The sequence below is a fragment of the Rutilus rutilus genome (genome assembly GCF_951802725.1).
Source record: "Rutilus rutilus genome assembly, chromosome: 24".
NCBI classification, from domain to species: Eukaryota; Metazoa; Chordata; class Actinopteri; order Cypriniformes; family Leuciscidae; genus Rutilus; species Rutilus rutilus.
In genome coordinates this window covers 17,060,926-17,072,812 of record NC_140228.1, presented here as the reverse complement: position 1 = coordinate 17,072,812, position 11,887 = coordinate 17,060,926, and the positions used below count along the sequence as shown (strand labels likewise).

The following is an 11,887-nucleotide window of genomic DNA, read 5'->3' as shown; positions in this document are numbered from 1 at the left end:
TTGCATTGTACACTATAAAAAGTGATCAGGTGACTGAACTTAAAAATTTGACAATACTCCACATACGGTAAGTTATTTTTATCAATTGCGTATTAAGTTTATTTACTTAATTTTAAGCCAATAGGTTTCCTACTTTTTTTTTTTTTTTTTAAGTTGTTAACTTTTTATAGTGTAGAAAATTACGGTGAAAACATTTTAAAAATGAGGTTGTTTTTTTTTGTTGTTTTTTTTTGTATTAGTTCATTGAAGTCCATGGTGCGAATTACTGGGCTTAAAATCCCTCAAAACAACGCAATTCTCAAAACTACGAGTCCAAGTTGGTCAGAAAGCGCTAAAATCGAATAGTAGTCGCGTTCTCCTGAGGGGGTAACCATAGCAACAGTTCGTTGCTCGAGCCTCACTGGCATAGACTATATATATATATTAGATATTTTATATTAATATTAAAGTAATTAATAATTTGCACACTCTACGCAATTCTCAAAAGATATGTGAAAAGGCATAATGAAGTGCATTTTAAATTATTTTAAGAGGTCATTCTGCATAAAATGTTAGTGTTGACCATGTTGTGGCGCTGTTCGCCACGATTTTTCTTAACAGACAACAGTGATATTTAATGTTTCTTTCAAATTACTCTGCGCGTATGTTGGAGATATTTTCCTAAAGCAAAAGTATTAAACAAACCATAATAACAAAATATGTATTAATGCTTTCCTAAACCGAACTCTTTAAGGACATTTCGTTGCGACAAACCCGTGCTGTTTCACAATTGTTGGCAAGCGCGTGCCAATCTGAAACAGTGAACAGCAGAATATTGCATAAGTCACTGTTTGCAGCTTTCCCTTTGAGAGAAGTTACTTTCGATGTAGACCTTTGATCGACACGGGTTGGAACGTAGGATTCATTCCGATTCGTCGATGCTTGATCTCGGTCGCTGGCGTACATTCACATGGAAGTATTTTTATGGGCTATAGGAAATCAACCTGTCGCCGTGTGGGTTTTGATCGGATACCTGACGCATTTCGGGGTTATTGTTGCTGACTAATCACGGTAAGCTGTGGCTTTCTGCCAGATCGACCAGTCCATGAGCGTGTTGCCTTTTGACGTGCGCATATAGGCTATGGCAGAAAAGTAAAAATGTGTGTGAATTTGACAACTCAATACAGTTATGAGGCATGGTGGACTACTAGACTGTTACATTATGGCAGAGAAAAAGACAAATAATAATATTCGTGCTTGTTCCCATTTTAGATGGCCAAAATGCTCTTTAAAAGATAGATGCGTATTCATAGTCATGATCGAGGACATGTCTTGACTTAAATATTACAATGGGCTGCTTGAGAAATTCATATTACATAAAAGTATATAGCCTTTTGCTTTAAATATTTTATTTCTAGGCTATAATGACATTTAAAATACCAATCTCATACAGTGATAATGTGGCAAATACAATAATTTTCAGTACAGAGAAGACTTGGACCTCTTAAGACTTGCAAAACACTTTACAATAAGGGTTCATTTGTTCACATTAGTTAACATGAACTAACAATGAACAATACTACCGCAGCATTTATTAAACTTAGTTGAGGCCTAATAAATCCTGTAACAAATGTATTGCTCATTGTTAGTGGATGTGTAAAGTGTTACCAAAATACTGATGATGGATTAACAATATCTATTGATGCTATTCTCAGATCAAAACACTCCTGAACTTTTTCTCTTGCTGTTGTGTAGTCACAGCCCGTCTAATACACTGTTTGGCAGTGTATTGTTTTGTTTGGTTAAAAGTGTTTATTTGATAAGAAAATGTAGATTAAATGTATTCTAAGAGCCTTAAAGTAAATCATAACAAGTAGGATGTGATGTATGAAGGTCTGGAAAGCAGTTTGATTTGGTTCTGCTAATGTGTTTTTCTAATTAAGCTGTTATGACATTGATAATAGAGTGCAGATTGCTTTGGATTCGGACTAACAACAACAACACCGGCTCGTGACCTGACCACTCTGGCACACTTTTTTCTCTCACACTCACACACACAGTGCCACTAAAGGTGAAAGCGTTTGTAAACTGTTTTTCAGCGCTGCTTTGATTTCCTCCTCAAATATTATGAAGCATCTACTTGCAGTTTAGGATATAGCCTACAAAGGCACGAAAAATGCGATCCAACCGGTGAGCCGCGTCATTATGTTTGCTGTATCATCATTTTGCCCCGTTGCTCACTGCAAGGTTGCTATGCAGGCTAGAGTAAACGAGTAGATACTGGTGCCCGTAGTATGTGGGGGAGGTTTTGCTGGCGAGATAAACAAGCAGCCAGCCATCGTTAGGCATAAGGCAGCAGGAACATGGCGGCGGCAGTTAACTATAATGCTGTTTCACCAACCCGAAGGTCAGAGCTGGACATTAAGTACGGGATTTAAGAGGAAACAAAACACTGTAAGTCCGACGTGTTTGCAAATGTTCTATGTTTGCCGGTGAATGGCGGTTTGGGGTGGCTTTGTAACGCGATTTTTTTACACAGTCGCTGCAGGATCCAATCACAGTTCCGCGGCGGCGTTATCCTGCATTAGCTTGCTAAACCAGCTACACTCGCTATATCAGCCTGGCCACTTTGCAGAGTTAGAGAGTTGTGTTTTTGTTTCTTGTCGTTGTGTAAACAAATCGCTTTGAGCGACCTTGAAGCGAATGCACGGCTGTTGTTGTTTTAACATTTCAATTGTGTCGCTGATTTACTTGATTCGCCCGCGCTGCTTGCATTTTCGCGATTAAGTTTAGCCAGCTCCCCCCTCTTATTTGCCTGGCTAGCTTTAGCCTCCGAGCCTCCATTTGACTATGCGAAGAAGGCAAGTCTATCCGTGGAACACTATTTAGAAGGGTTTTAACTTTAGCGGGCAGAACAGTTACATGGTAACGTGGTAATGGGGGTTCCGTTGGAATGTTTGTGTTACATTGTTAGCGAGTTGGACGTAACAGTTCTAAAGCGAGCCGCTAAAGCGAACAATGTATCGTTCGCGGAAAGTAAAAGCGCGTTGTTATTTGACAGTCACCGCGTTTCGTTTCTGCGAGGGCTGAGATTAGTGAGTCAGCTCTTTGCTGAACTGCACACCACGGTTCGGTTTTCAGGTCTCGTGTGTTTGAAGAAAGGAAAAGTTGGGGCGCCAATGGCTGGGAATGCTGCTAATTAGCATTTACCTCGTGATTTGCCTGAACTCCGCTTTTTTCACCAGCGCTTTATATGTGGAGCAGAGGCTGCTTTTGTCGTCCAGCGCTCGAGCAGATTTTTAGTTTGGTCGACACAGAGTTCGTAGCCACCGTGACGATGGTTTACGCTGTGTGACGTCACGCCGCCGGGCAGTTTATTGGGTCAAACAAATGATGAACCACCCATTCAAGACCAAATGAGAACCCGGGTATCGGTCGTTTTAAAATGACGAGTTGCGACTTAAATGCTAAGGTGCATCTAGGTCATGTTTAGATGTACCTAAGCGTTTCATTCCTAACTCGTTACACATCCTTTTAACGTAGAAATAGCTTGCTGCTTCTTCTCCCCATTCGGTCCTGAATATTTGGTTGATCATTTGTTCGCATACATCCTGTTGTTGTTTGTGTATTTTCCCAGACCATAGTCTTAAAGGGATAGTTCACCCAAAATGAAAATGCTGTTATCAATTTGTCCCAAACCTATATGAGTTTCTTTATTTTGCTGAACACAAAATAAGATGTATTGAAGAATATGGGTAACCGAACAGTTGACGGTAACCACTGACTTATTTGGTAGAAGAAAAACAAAATACAATGGAAGTCAATGGGGTCCATCAACTGTCTGGTTACCAACATTCTTCAAAATATCTTCTTCTCCAGTAAGAAGTAAGAAACTCATAGTAAATGACAGAATTTTATTTTTGTGTGAACTAACCTTTTAGGCTAATTCTAATCAAATTTGGTTATTACATGTGGTAGCTGATGATTGATTCTGATTCTGATTTCATTCCATTTTAAGGATTCCAGTTCATTAATAGTTCCATTAACAATTTTGTGGAAATAATAATAAAAAAAATCCTGTTTTTACTGCTTTTACCACCCTCAGATTTTAATATTTAATCAAAACGTGTTATTACAAATACTTTTTAATGATGTTCCAGACTTTTTTAGACTTGGCAAATCAGTACTTGAACCTAACTAAATGTTGAATAAGATATGTGTTAGGACTAACTAGAACAACAAATCAGGATTTTGTCACACATGACAAATAACTTGTGATTCAGTAAAATACGTGACTTGCTGAATCACACTCACTAAAGAACTGGTCCATAAAAGGGAAGGGATTCATTTGGGAATCTGTTTTGCTTTGTGTATTTTGTGATTCAGTAGCAGTGTTGCAGTGCCACTGGAAAGTAGAAAATAAAACACTGCATTTTAGCACAACGCTCTGTTAGCTGAATCGAATGTCATGACAGTTTTCTTTGAACCCGTTTCTGTGTAAGAACAGGTTCTCGGTTCTCAGCCTTATTGGGTTTACTCGATTGGTGGCTTTTAAGAAATGATTTGCTTGAATGCCCAAGCTTGGAGCCTGTAAACTGACAGCTGGTGTTCACCTCAGATTTGCATCAGCGCTGCTAAGAGCTGCAGTAGTGCGACTCAGCCTGTTGGACCAGTAGTTCAATTCATGCTAGCTTTGTTACCAACCTCTTACATCATGCTGACACATTCCACAGTAGGGCTCGTGTGGCGAGTATACGCACCCACAGCCGAAAATAAGAGTAATATGGCAATTACTTTAATTGTTTCAATTTGAGAACAATGCAGAGAATTGTATTAGTGTTTATGGTGAATAGGTCAAGCAGACTACCAGTGTTGTTAGTGTTAAAGCTAAAACGATTAACAGTTTTTAATTGAAATAAAGCTGGAATACGTAAACGTAGACTCAAAAATGTACATAAAAAAATTGTTGCAATGTTGTCTTGGCACCTAACTTAAATAGTTGAATATTAAAATTACTGAAATAAATGAAAGCTAAACAGAAATGTTTCAAAAGACTAAAACCACATCAAATTAGTAAAACTTAAACTAAGGTTTAAATGAAAACTGAAAATATAAAAATCAAAGTATTAATAAATAGTATAGGCTATATATATATATATGAAGAGTTCAGATGCAAAAGCCTCTAAATGCCATTTGAAATTTTCTTATAGAATGATCATTTTTATCAAGCTTGTATATTTAAGTTCAGTAATTTCACTTAAATGATAATTAATAGGTAATCTTCATTGCCATTTAAGTGAAATTATTGAATTTAAATATACGAGCTTGATAAAAATGATCATTCTATAGGCCTAAGAAAATTTCAGATGGCATTTAGAGGCTTTTGCATCTGAACTCTTCATATATATATATATATATATATATATATATATATATATATATATATATATATATATATGTGTGTGTATGTATATTTCACAGTACCGGTCAAAAGTTTAGAAACATTACTAATTTTAATTATTATTATTATTTTAAAGAAGTCTCTTCTGCTCATCAAGCCTGCATTTATTTGATCAAAAATACAGAAAAAAAAACCCGGTAATATTGTGTAATACTATTGCATTTTAAAATAATGCTTTCTATTTTAATATACTTTAAAATATAATTTATTTCTGTATTGCAAAGCTGAATTTTCATCAGCCTTTACTCCAGTTTTCAGTGTGCAGACATCATTCTAATACGCTGATATATTATCAATGTTGGAAACAATTGTGCTGCTTAATATTTTTTTTAATATTTTGTTCTGAAGAATCATGTGACACTGAAAACTGGAGTAATGGCTGATGAAAATTCAGCTTTGCATCACAGAAATAAATGATATTTTAAAGTATATTCAAATAGAAAACCACTATTTTAAATTGTGATAAAATATTTCACAACTGCTTTTTCTGTATTTTTGATCACATAAATGCAGGCTTGATGAGCATAAGAGACTTCTTTAAAAAAAAACTACAAATAGTAATGTTTCCAATTAATACTAAAATAACTGCCAATAAAAGGGTCAAAAGTCTATGGTTTGGCCTTTAAACATTCTGTTATACAGAATCTTTCTAGTATGAATTAGCAGATTTTTGTCAGAAAGCATGTACTTCCTTCATAGTGAAAGCTTTCCTGACATTCTGTAGTAGTAGCCTGATTACTTAGGGGATGTTTTCAGTCAGCCAAGACTGTCAAAACGATATGATGTGGTAAGATGTATTCCCACACAAACTGCAGTGTGTGGGTGTGACTATATACCGTCAGGACTCACCGATGAGCATGCGTGCACTCTGATGCTGTCTAGGTCTCTGTGGTTTAGCGGCATTCACGCGTGGCAATCTAAATCTGGCATATCCACCAGTGGATGCCATGGTCACGTGACCTCCTGGCTGCCGGCGGTTGGATGGAAAGAGGAGTGTTAGTTCACATGCGTCCCAGCCAGCAATCCCAGAACCATGATTTCATCCTGGATCAGCTGACCTTTGACTCCCTCTATTGATTGTGGTATTCCATCACAGTGAATCACTGTCTGATTGTTGAACTTTGATCTTCCTGCAAAATGAGTTCTCCACAGTCGCGGGGCTTCAGCCGGGCAGCCCCGGACGCCACGCATGCTCAGAAGAAGCTTGAGAAATTTGTCACGAGGCTGTTTGATTTTCACGCCACGGTGACAAGATGCAGTCTGTCAGTTAGAGGGATGATCATATGAGCCACTATCAAATCAAATCAATGTCAAATGGCATCAGATTGACATGCGGGGGGCGGGGGGGAACGCAAGCACTAAAATCATTGGCTGAAAAAAAATCGTAAAGATGCAAACCCTCATTTTAAATGCGTAACATGGTATTTTACCAGGGCACAGTAGCTGTGAGGATTACGGTAACTGAATTAAGCCTAATTAGAAGAAAGCTGGAAAATGATGACCTTGTCCAGCTTGATTAGGTTAGACCGCAGCTGAATGTGAACATGCCTTCCCTCTCTCTCTCTCTCTCTCTCTCTCTCTCTCTCTACACCTTTCATTCAGTTCTGTGCACAGGGCCTTTTTTCCAGTCGTGTCTCAAATTACACAGGGAGCAAAGGGCAGAGAGGAAACCAGGTTTGCCTAAATGACTTTGCTGCTCACATTTAACAGTAATGTGCTTTTCTCTAGAACGGTGATCAGAAAGCATCAGCTCGAGTTTGTCAAAAAAACTATAGTTAGAACTAATGAGTAGGGACTTGAGCTGGAAATTAGCTTTGCATTTTTTAAATTAAATAAATTCCATTAAATGCCAAATAATTGACAATTCTAAATAGAATATTGTTTTAATTTAATTTGAAGCCTTTTTTGTTTAGTTTTTTTTTTGTCTATTTTTTGCTTAAAACATTTTGTATCTTCTCCACATGCATAAAATAATTGTAGTATTTGTGTCTTTTACTCCTGAAATGATACTGAATGTAAGTTTAGAGTGTGTTGCCAGGGTAACAGTGGGTAGATGGGCCTGAGGCCTCACAGTGACGGATGAGCTGAGTTATAATGGCCGGGTTCATTCCACTCACCGCTTCCTCTCACAGACATACCGTCCTTGCACAGAGTCTGACCCAGGATTGCTACACACATCTCTCTCAACTCCCTACTTCTGTCTAATGAGCCTGCTGTGTGTGTGTGTGTGTGTCCAGGATGGCTCTCAGGCTGTTCAAAATGGGTTGTCTTTCTGTTGCACATCAGTTTAGTCTGGGTAGCTTAGAGTATTTTCAAATGTAGTCCATCTGAATATTGAAAATGTCTCTGATTGTGCCTCTTTTTTTTTTTTTTTTAACCAATTTGTTGAATGTGAGCAGCAGTTCCAGCTGCATATTTTAGAACCCGATATAAACGCACAAAACAAAAATGACAGCGATGAGAAAATAACATTTAAGAAAGCATCTGATCATAAGGGGCTTTTACACACAAGGAACGCTTTCATAGTTCTTATAACTATTGGTGGGCTTTTTGGTGTGTTCGCACCACAGGAACTGGGAATGATTTTAGTTATAGGATTGCCTTTTTAGGGGGACTAAATGAGCTCTTACTTCAGTGTAGGACCTAACCCAGCACACTAGGAACTACAAGTGACGGAAGTGTACGTTGGTTTGCCGAACGCATGCAAAACATTTTTAAAGCTGGCAACGGTATAAAATATATAGTTATATTTTTTGCTATATCGTGCATATCACGGTATGTAAATATATACGTGTAGCACAACACTATTGACACTTTAGTTTTATTAAACGCATGAATGAGACAAGAGAGCGGGACGTGACTGATGTTAAAAAATTTTATTACGCACAATAAGTCGTAAAAAAACTGCTGAATGGTACACTGCCAAAGCTGCCTCTCTCAAAAGGCGATCGCAGATTTGAGATGTTGATGTTAAAAAGAGTTAAACGCAATAAACCGTGAGAAAGATGTCAATGCGGTGCTCACTACTCCCGCTGACTGACACACAGCTGAAGTGTCTCTCAGCATGTGATCGCAAATTCACTTCTCTTTTACATCTTATTGCACTTGAACGGTCGAATACACACACAGTTATGTCAAAATGTGTGGAGTATTCATGTAAACACAGTCAGTTATGTCTCAAGTGATAGTAAACAGTTGGATGTAAACCAGATGAGTATCAGTATAAAGGATTCATGCATTCGCTCTTAAAGTGACAGTAGCCTAATAAACTTGATTTGACCTGTCTGTCAAATCAAACAAAAGAGAAAATACTTACCGCTCATGACTGAATAACTTTTGTAGCTTTAATAAGAATACAGTGAAGATTATGCAGTATTTTATTTTCTTATTTGATTATTCCATTTCTAACTACGTCAACTATTGTAGTTGGAAAAACTTTGTTTAATTCATATTTTTGCTATATTGAATTTGTCCAATTGTTTGTAATTTGCTTCTTTGTTCTTATTTTTTATAACAAAAATTGAATAACTAAAAAAAAACTATATTGTGATTTATATCATTATCGTGAAATAAGATTTTGGTCATATCGCCCACCCCTAACTTGTACCATAAAGCAGCTCTCCAGTGTGTTTACTCGCGTCTGACTCAGACTGAACAGAAGAAATGAACCAGAGAAGTAGTAGTTTGAAGGTGTTTACCCAGCCAGTGCAAACTTTTCTGTAAAGTTCGATTTGGCAAGTTGTTTCGAACTTCTGAACAAAACTTCGTTTTGGTCTGATTTAGTTTGAAATGACATTACACCAGTTTGTTCTTTGATATCGCTTGACATATATTGGGACTTTGAGATGTCTTACTAATCTGACGCAACCAGTTTAGTTCACTCTATTTACAAACTGATGTTTATCTTCTAAATAAGACAAAATGTGCAGTGTTTGAGCTGTAGGAGTGGATTGAGAAGCCCTTCGCTAGACCTCAGCTGCGATTACATTCCTTTTTTAATCGAAGAAAGGTTTAAGGGCAGGCAAAAGGTGTGTTACTGATCCCGGTGCCGATTGCGGCGCTCTGCACTTACAAGTGAGACGCTCTTTCTCCACTCAAGTACGTATTGATTTGACTTTGGCTGGTGACATTATGTTATTGCCACAGATATTTACTGTGAAGGTGGCCTTACTCAAACTGGCTCACTACTAAGATAATGGAGGTCGTGTAGGCTCCACCAAGAGCAAATGTACCAAAGCTAAAGGAACATTCCTGGTTGAATACAAGTTAAACTGAATCGACAACATTGGTGGCATAATGTTGAATTAGCAAAAAAATTGAGGTTACAGTGAGGCACATACAGAAGAAGTGAATTGGTTGTAATTTCATAAAAGCATTTACTTTGTTAAAATGTTTTATTTTGTTAAAGTATGTGTATCGTTTGAGATGTAAAGCAATTACATTTTTTTACAGTCTTTGTGGAATTGGATATAGCTTTACAGTAAAAGTTAGTACGTTTTTCCCACTAAAATCATGTTAATGCACATATTAAGTGCCTCACTGTAAAATCTAAGATTTTATTATGATTTTTCAGGAGAGAACTGAGTGATTACAACTAACTAGATATTTCTGTACAAATTGAGTTGCATAGAAATTGCAGACTTCATAAAGTTAGCCGTGTGCCTTTTTCCAGCTCCAGTTGTACACCAGTGGATTTTGACCCATTCAGATTCTGTTTATTTTGGAAAGAAGGGCTTTTTTACCACAAGAGCATAAATTGATCATGTGGAGGCGACCCAGAAGTACTTCACCCACATTTAATCTCTTGGTAGAGGCTCAGTATCGCCGAGACGAGAACTCTGTGATGGAATGCAGCAGGGTTTTCCACGTTATCACCGGGTCTGACTATGCACTGCTGGGCGCTCGTAACCCAATTAATGAACCTGATAAATGAAAGTTAGCAGAAAGATCAGCGCCTCCTTACCCGCACCCTCAGCTGAGCTCGAGCTCTTAGCGTCGTCATTGGATATCGACATGCTAGGAGTGCATGACTGCAGGTATGTGGAGAGGGTGGTGTTCTTTTCACCGCTGTCTGGAGGTCTCTGCGCGCTGGAGCCCAGCGTGTGCCTGGCAGCAGACCCAGAGTGTAATCCTTGGCATCGAGTGTGGCCTGGCAGCAGTTCAGAAAGACACAGTTAGAGTGGTGGGGGGGCCCTACTTTAAGAAACGCCAAGTCGAAGGAAGGAAACAATGATCACAGGGCAGGTTAACCCAGGGTGGCCACAAGTTGAGCTTGAGGTTAACACTGCCAAAAGACGTGGTGCGGCTTCACTTTCGCTTCATTAAAGAGATGTATGCGAGGCTTTCCTGTCCACATTGTAATGTCGGGTCAAGCAGTGGCCAACTGCACATTACTGTACTGTGCTAAAGGACCACAGACACCCTCCGCACTGATTTTAAGCGCTTCAAGCTCTCGGAGACCCTTCGACTGAACTTGTCAATCTGTTACAGGCCACATTTGAGATCCGGTTCTTATTCGGATCTGGTTCTGTCAAACGAAATGATTTTCATGATTTTTGGTAACTTTTATGGTGCGGACGGTGTACTGTAATAGAATATTCGAAGTAGGCATCATCAATTGTCAAAAAAACAGAAATTACACAATTTTGTTAAATATTTTGGACTATATCACTATATACAATACCATTCAGATGTTTGGGGTCAGTAAGATTTTTCAGAGTAAAAACACTAATATTGTAAAATATTATTATGATTTAACATAAAATTAAACATATTTCCTATTTTTCTGTTTTTAAAATGATTTTTTTTTTACTTTTTTTTTTTTAGCAGCCATTAATCCAGATTTTAGTGTCATGTTCCTTCTGTATTTGTTCTAATATGCAGATTTGGTGCTAAAGAAACGATTATTATTATCAATGTCGTGCTACTTAATATTTTGTGAGATAACGTCTTTACTTTTTGGATTAATTTAATGCATCCTTGCTGAATAAAAGCAAATATCTTACCCCAAACTTAAAATGGTAGTTACATTTGTTTTAATCGAAACATGTTTAAAAAACTTCTGTCTTTTCCTTAGCATGTTTCTTTGGTTCTGAAGTCTCTCCATCACACAGTTACTGCTCTGAAAGATTCAGTGAGTGTATTCAGTAACATTCAAACTAGTAATTTCTGAGTTTGTTAGTCTTTTTTTGAACGATTCCATAAAAGAACGGGCTCAAAAGACTGGTTTGTGAATATGCTTCGCTGTATATGTAACTCAATAGAAAGATGTACCTATATTATCTTATCAAATATTTATCTTATCATTTTGATTCAACCATTTTATCACCCACCCCCTAGTCATGATAATCATCTTATTTTCTATTAACAACAAGTTTTCAAGTATAGGATTAATTGTTTGGATAAGTGGGTAAACCTATATAAATTGTATACAATTTATATACAAAT

At 37.6% G+C, this 11,887-nt stretch overlaps 1 protein-coding gene across 5 annotated transcripts in view; it reads left to right on the top strand.

Annotated features, from left to right (window-relative positions):
• Positions 1 to 875: 875 nt before the first annotated feature.
• The window catches only part of ncoa2 (nuclear receptor coactivator 2), a 96,358-nt gene continuing 85,346 nt past the window's right edge, over positions 876 to 11,887 (top strand). For 4 of the 5 annotated variants that reach the window (XM_084399147.1, XM_084399144.1, XM_084399148.1 and 1 more), the window contains exon 1: positions 2,282 to 2,433. The gene's annotated coding sequence lies outside the window, so the exon portion shown is untranslated. Of the gene's footprint in view, positions 1,051 to 2,281; positions 2,434 to 11,887 lie in introns of those variants that run through there. The other variant, XM_084399145.1, reaches the window with a different exon arrangement.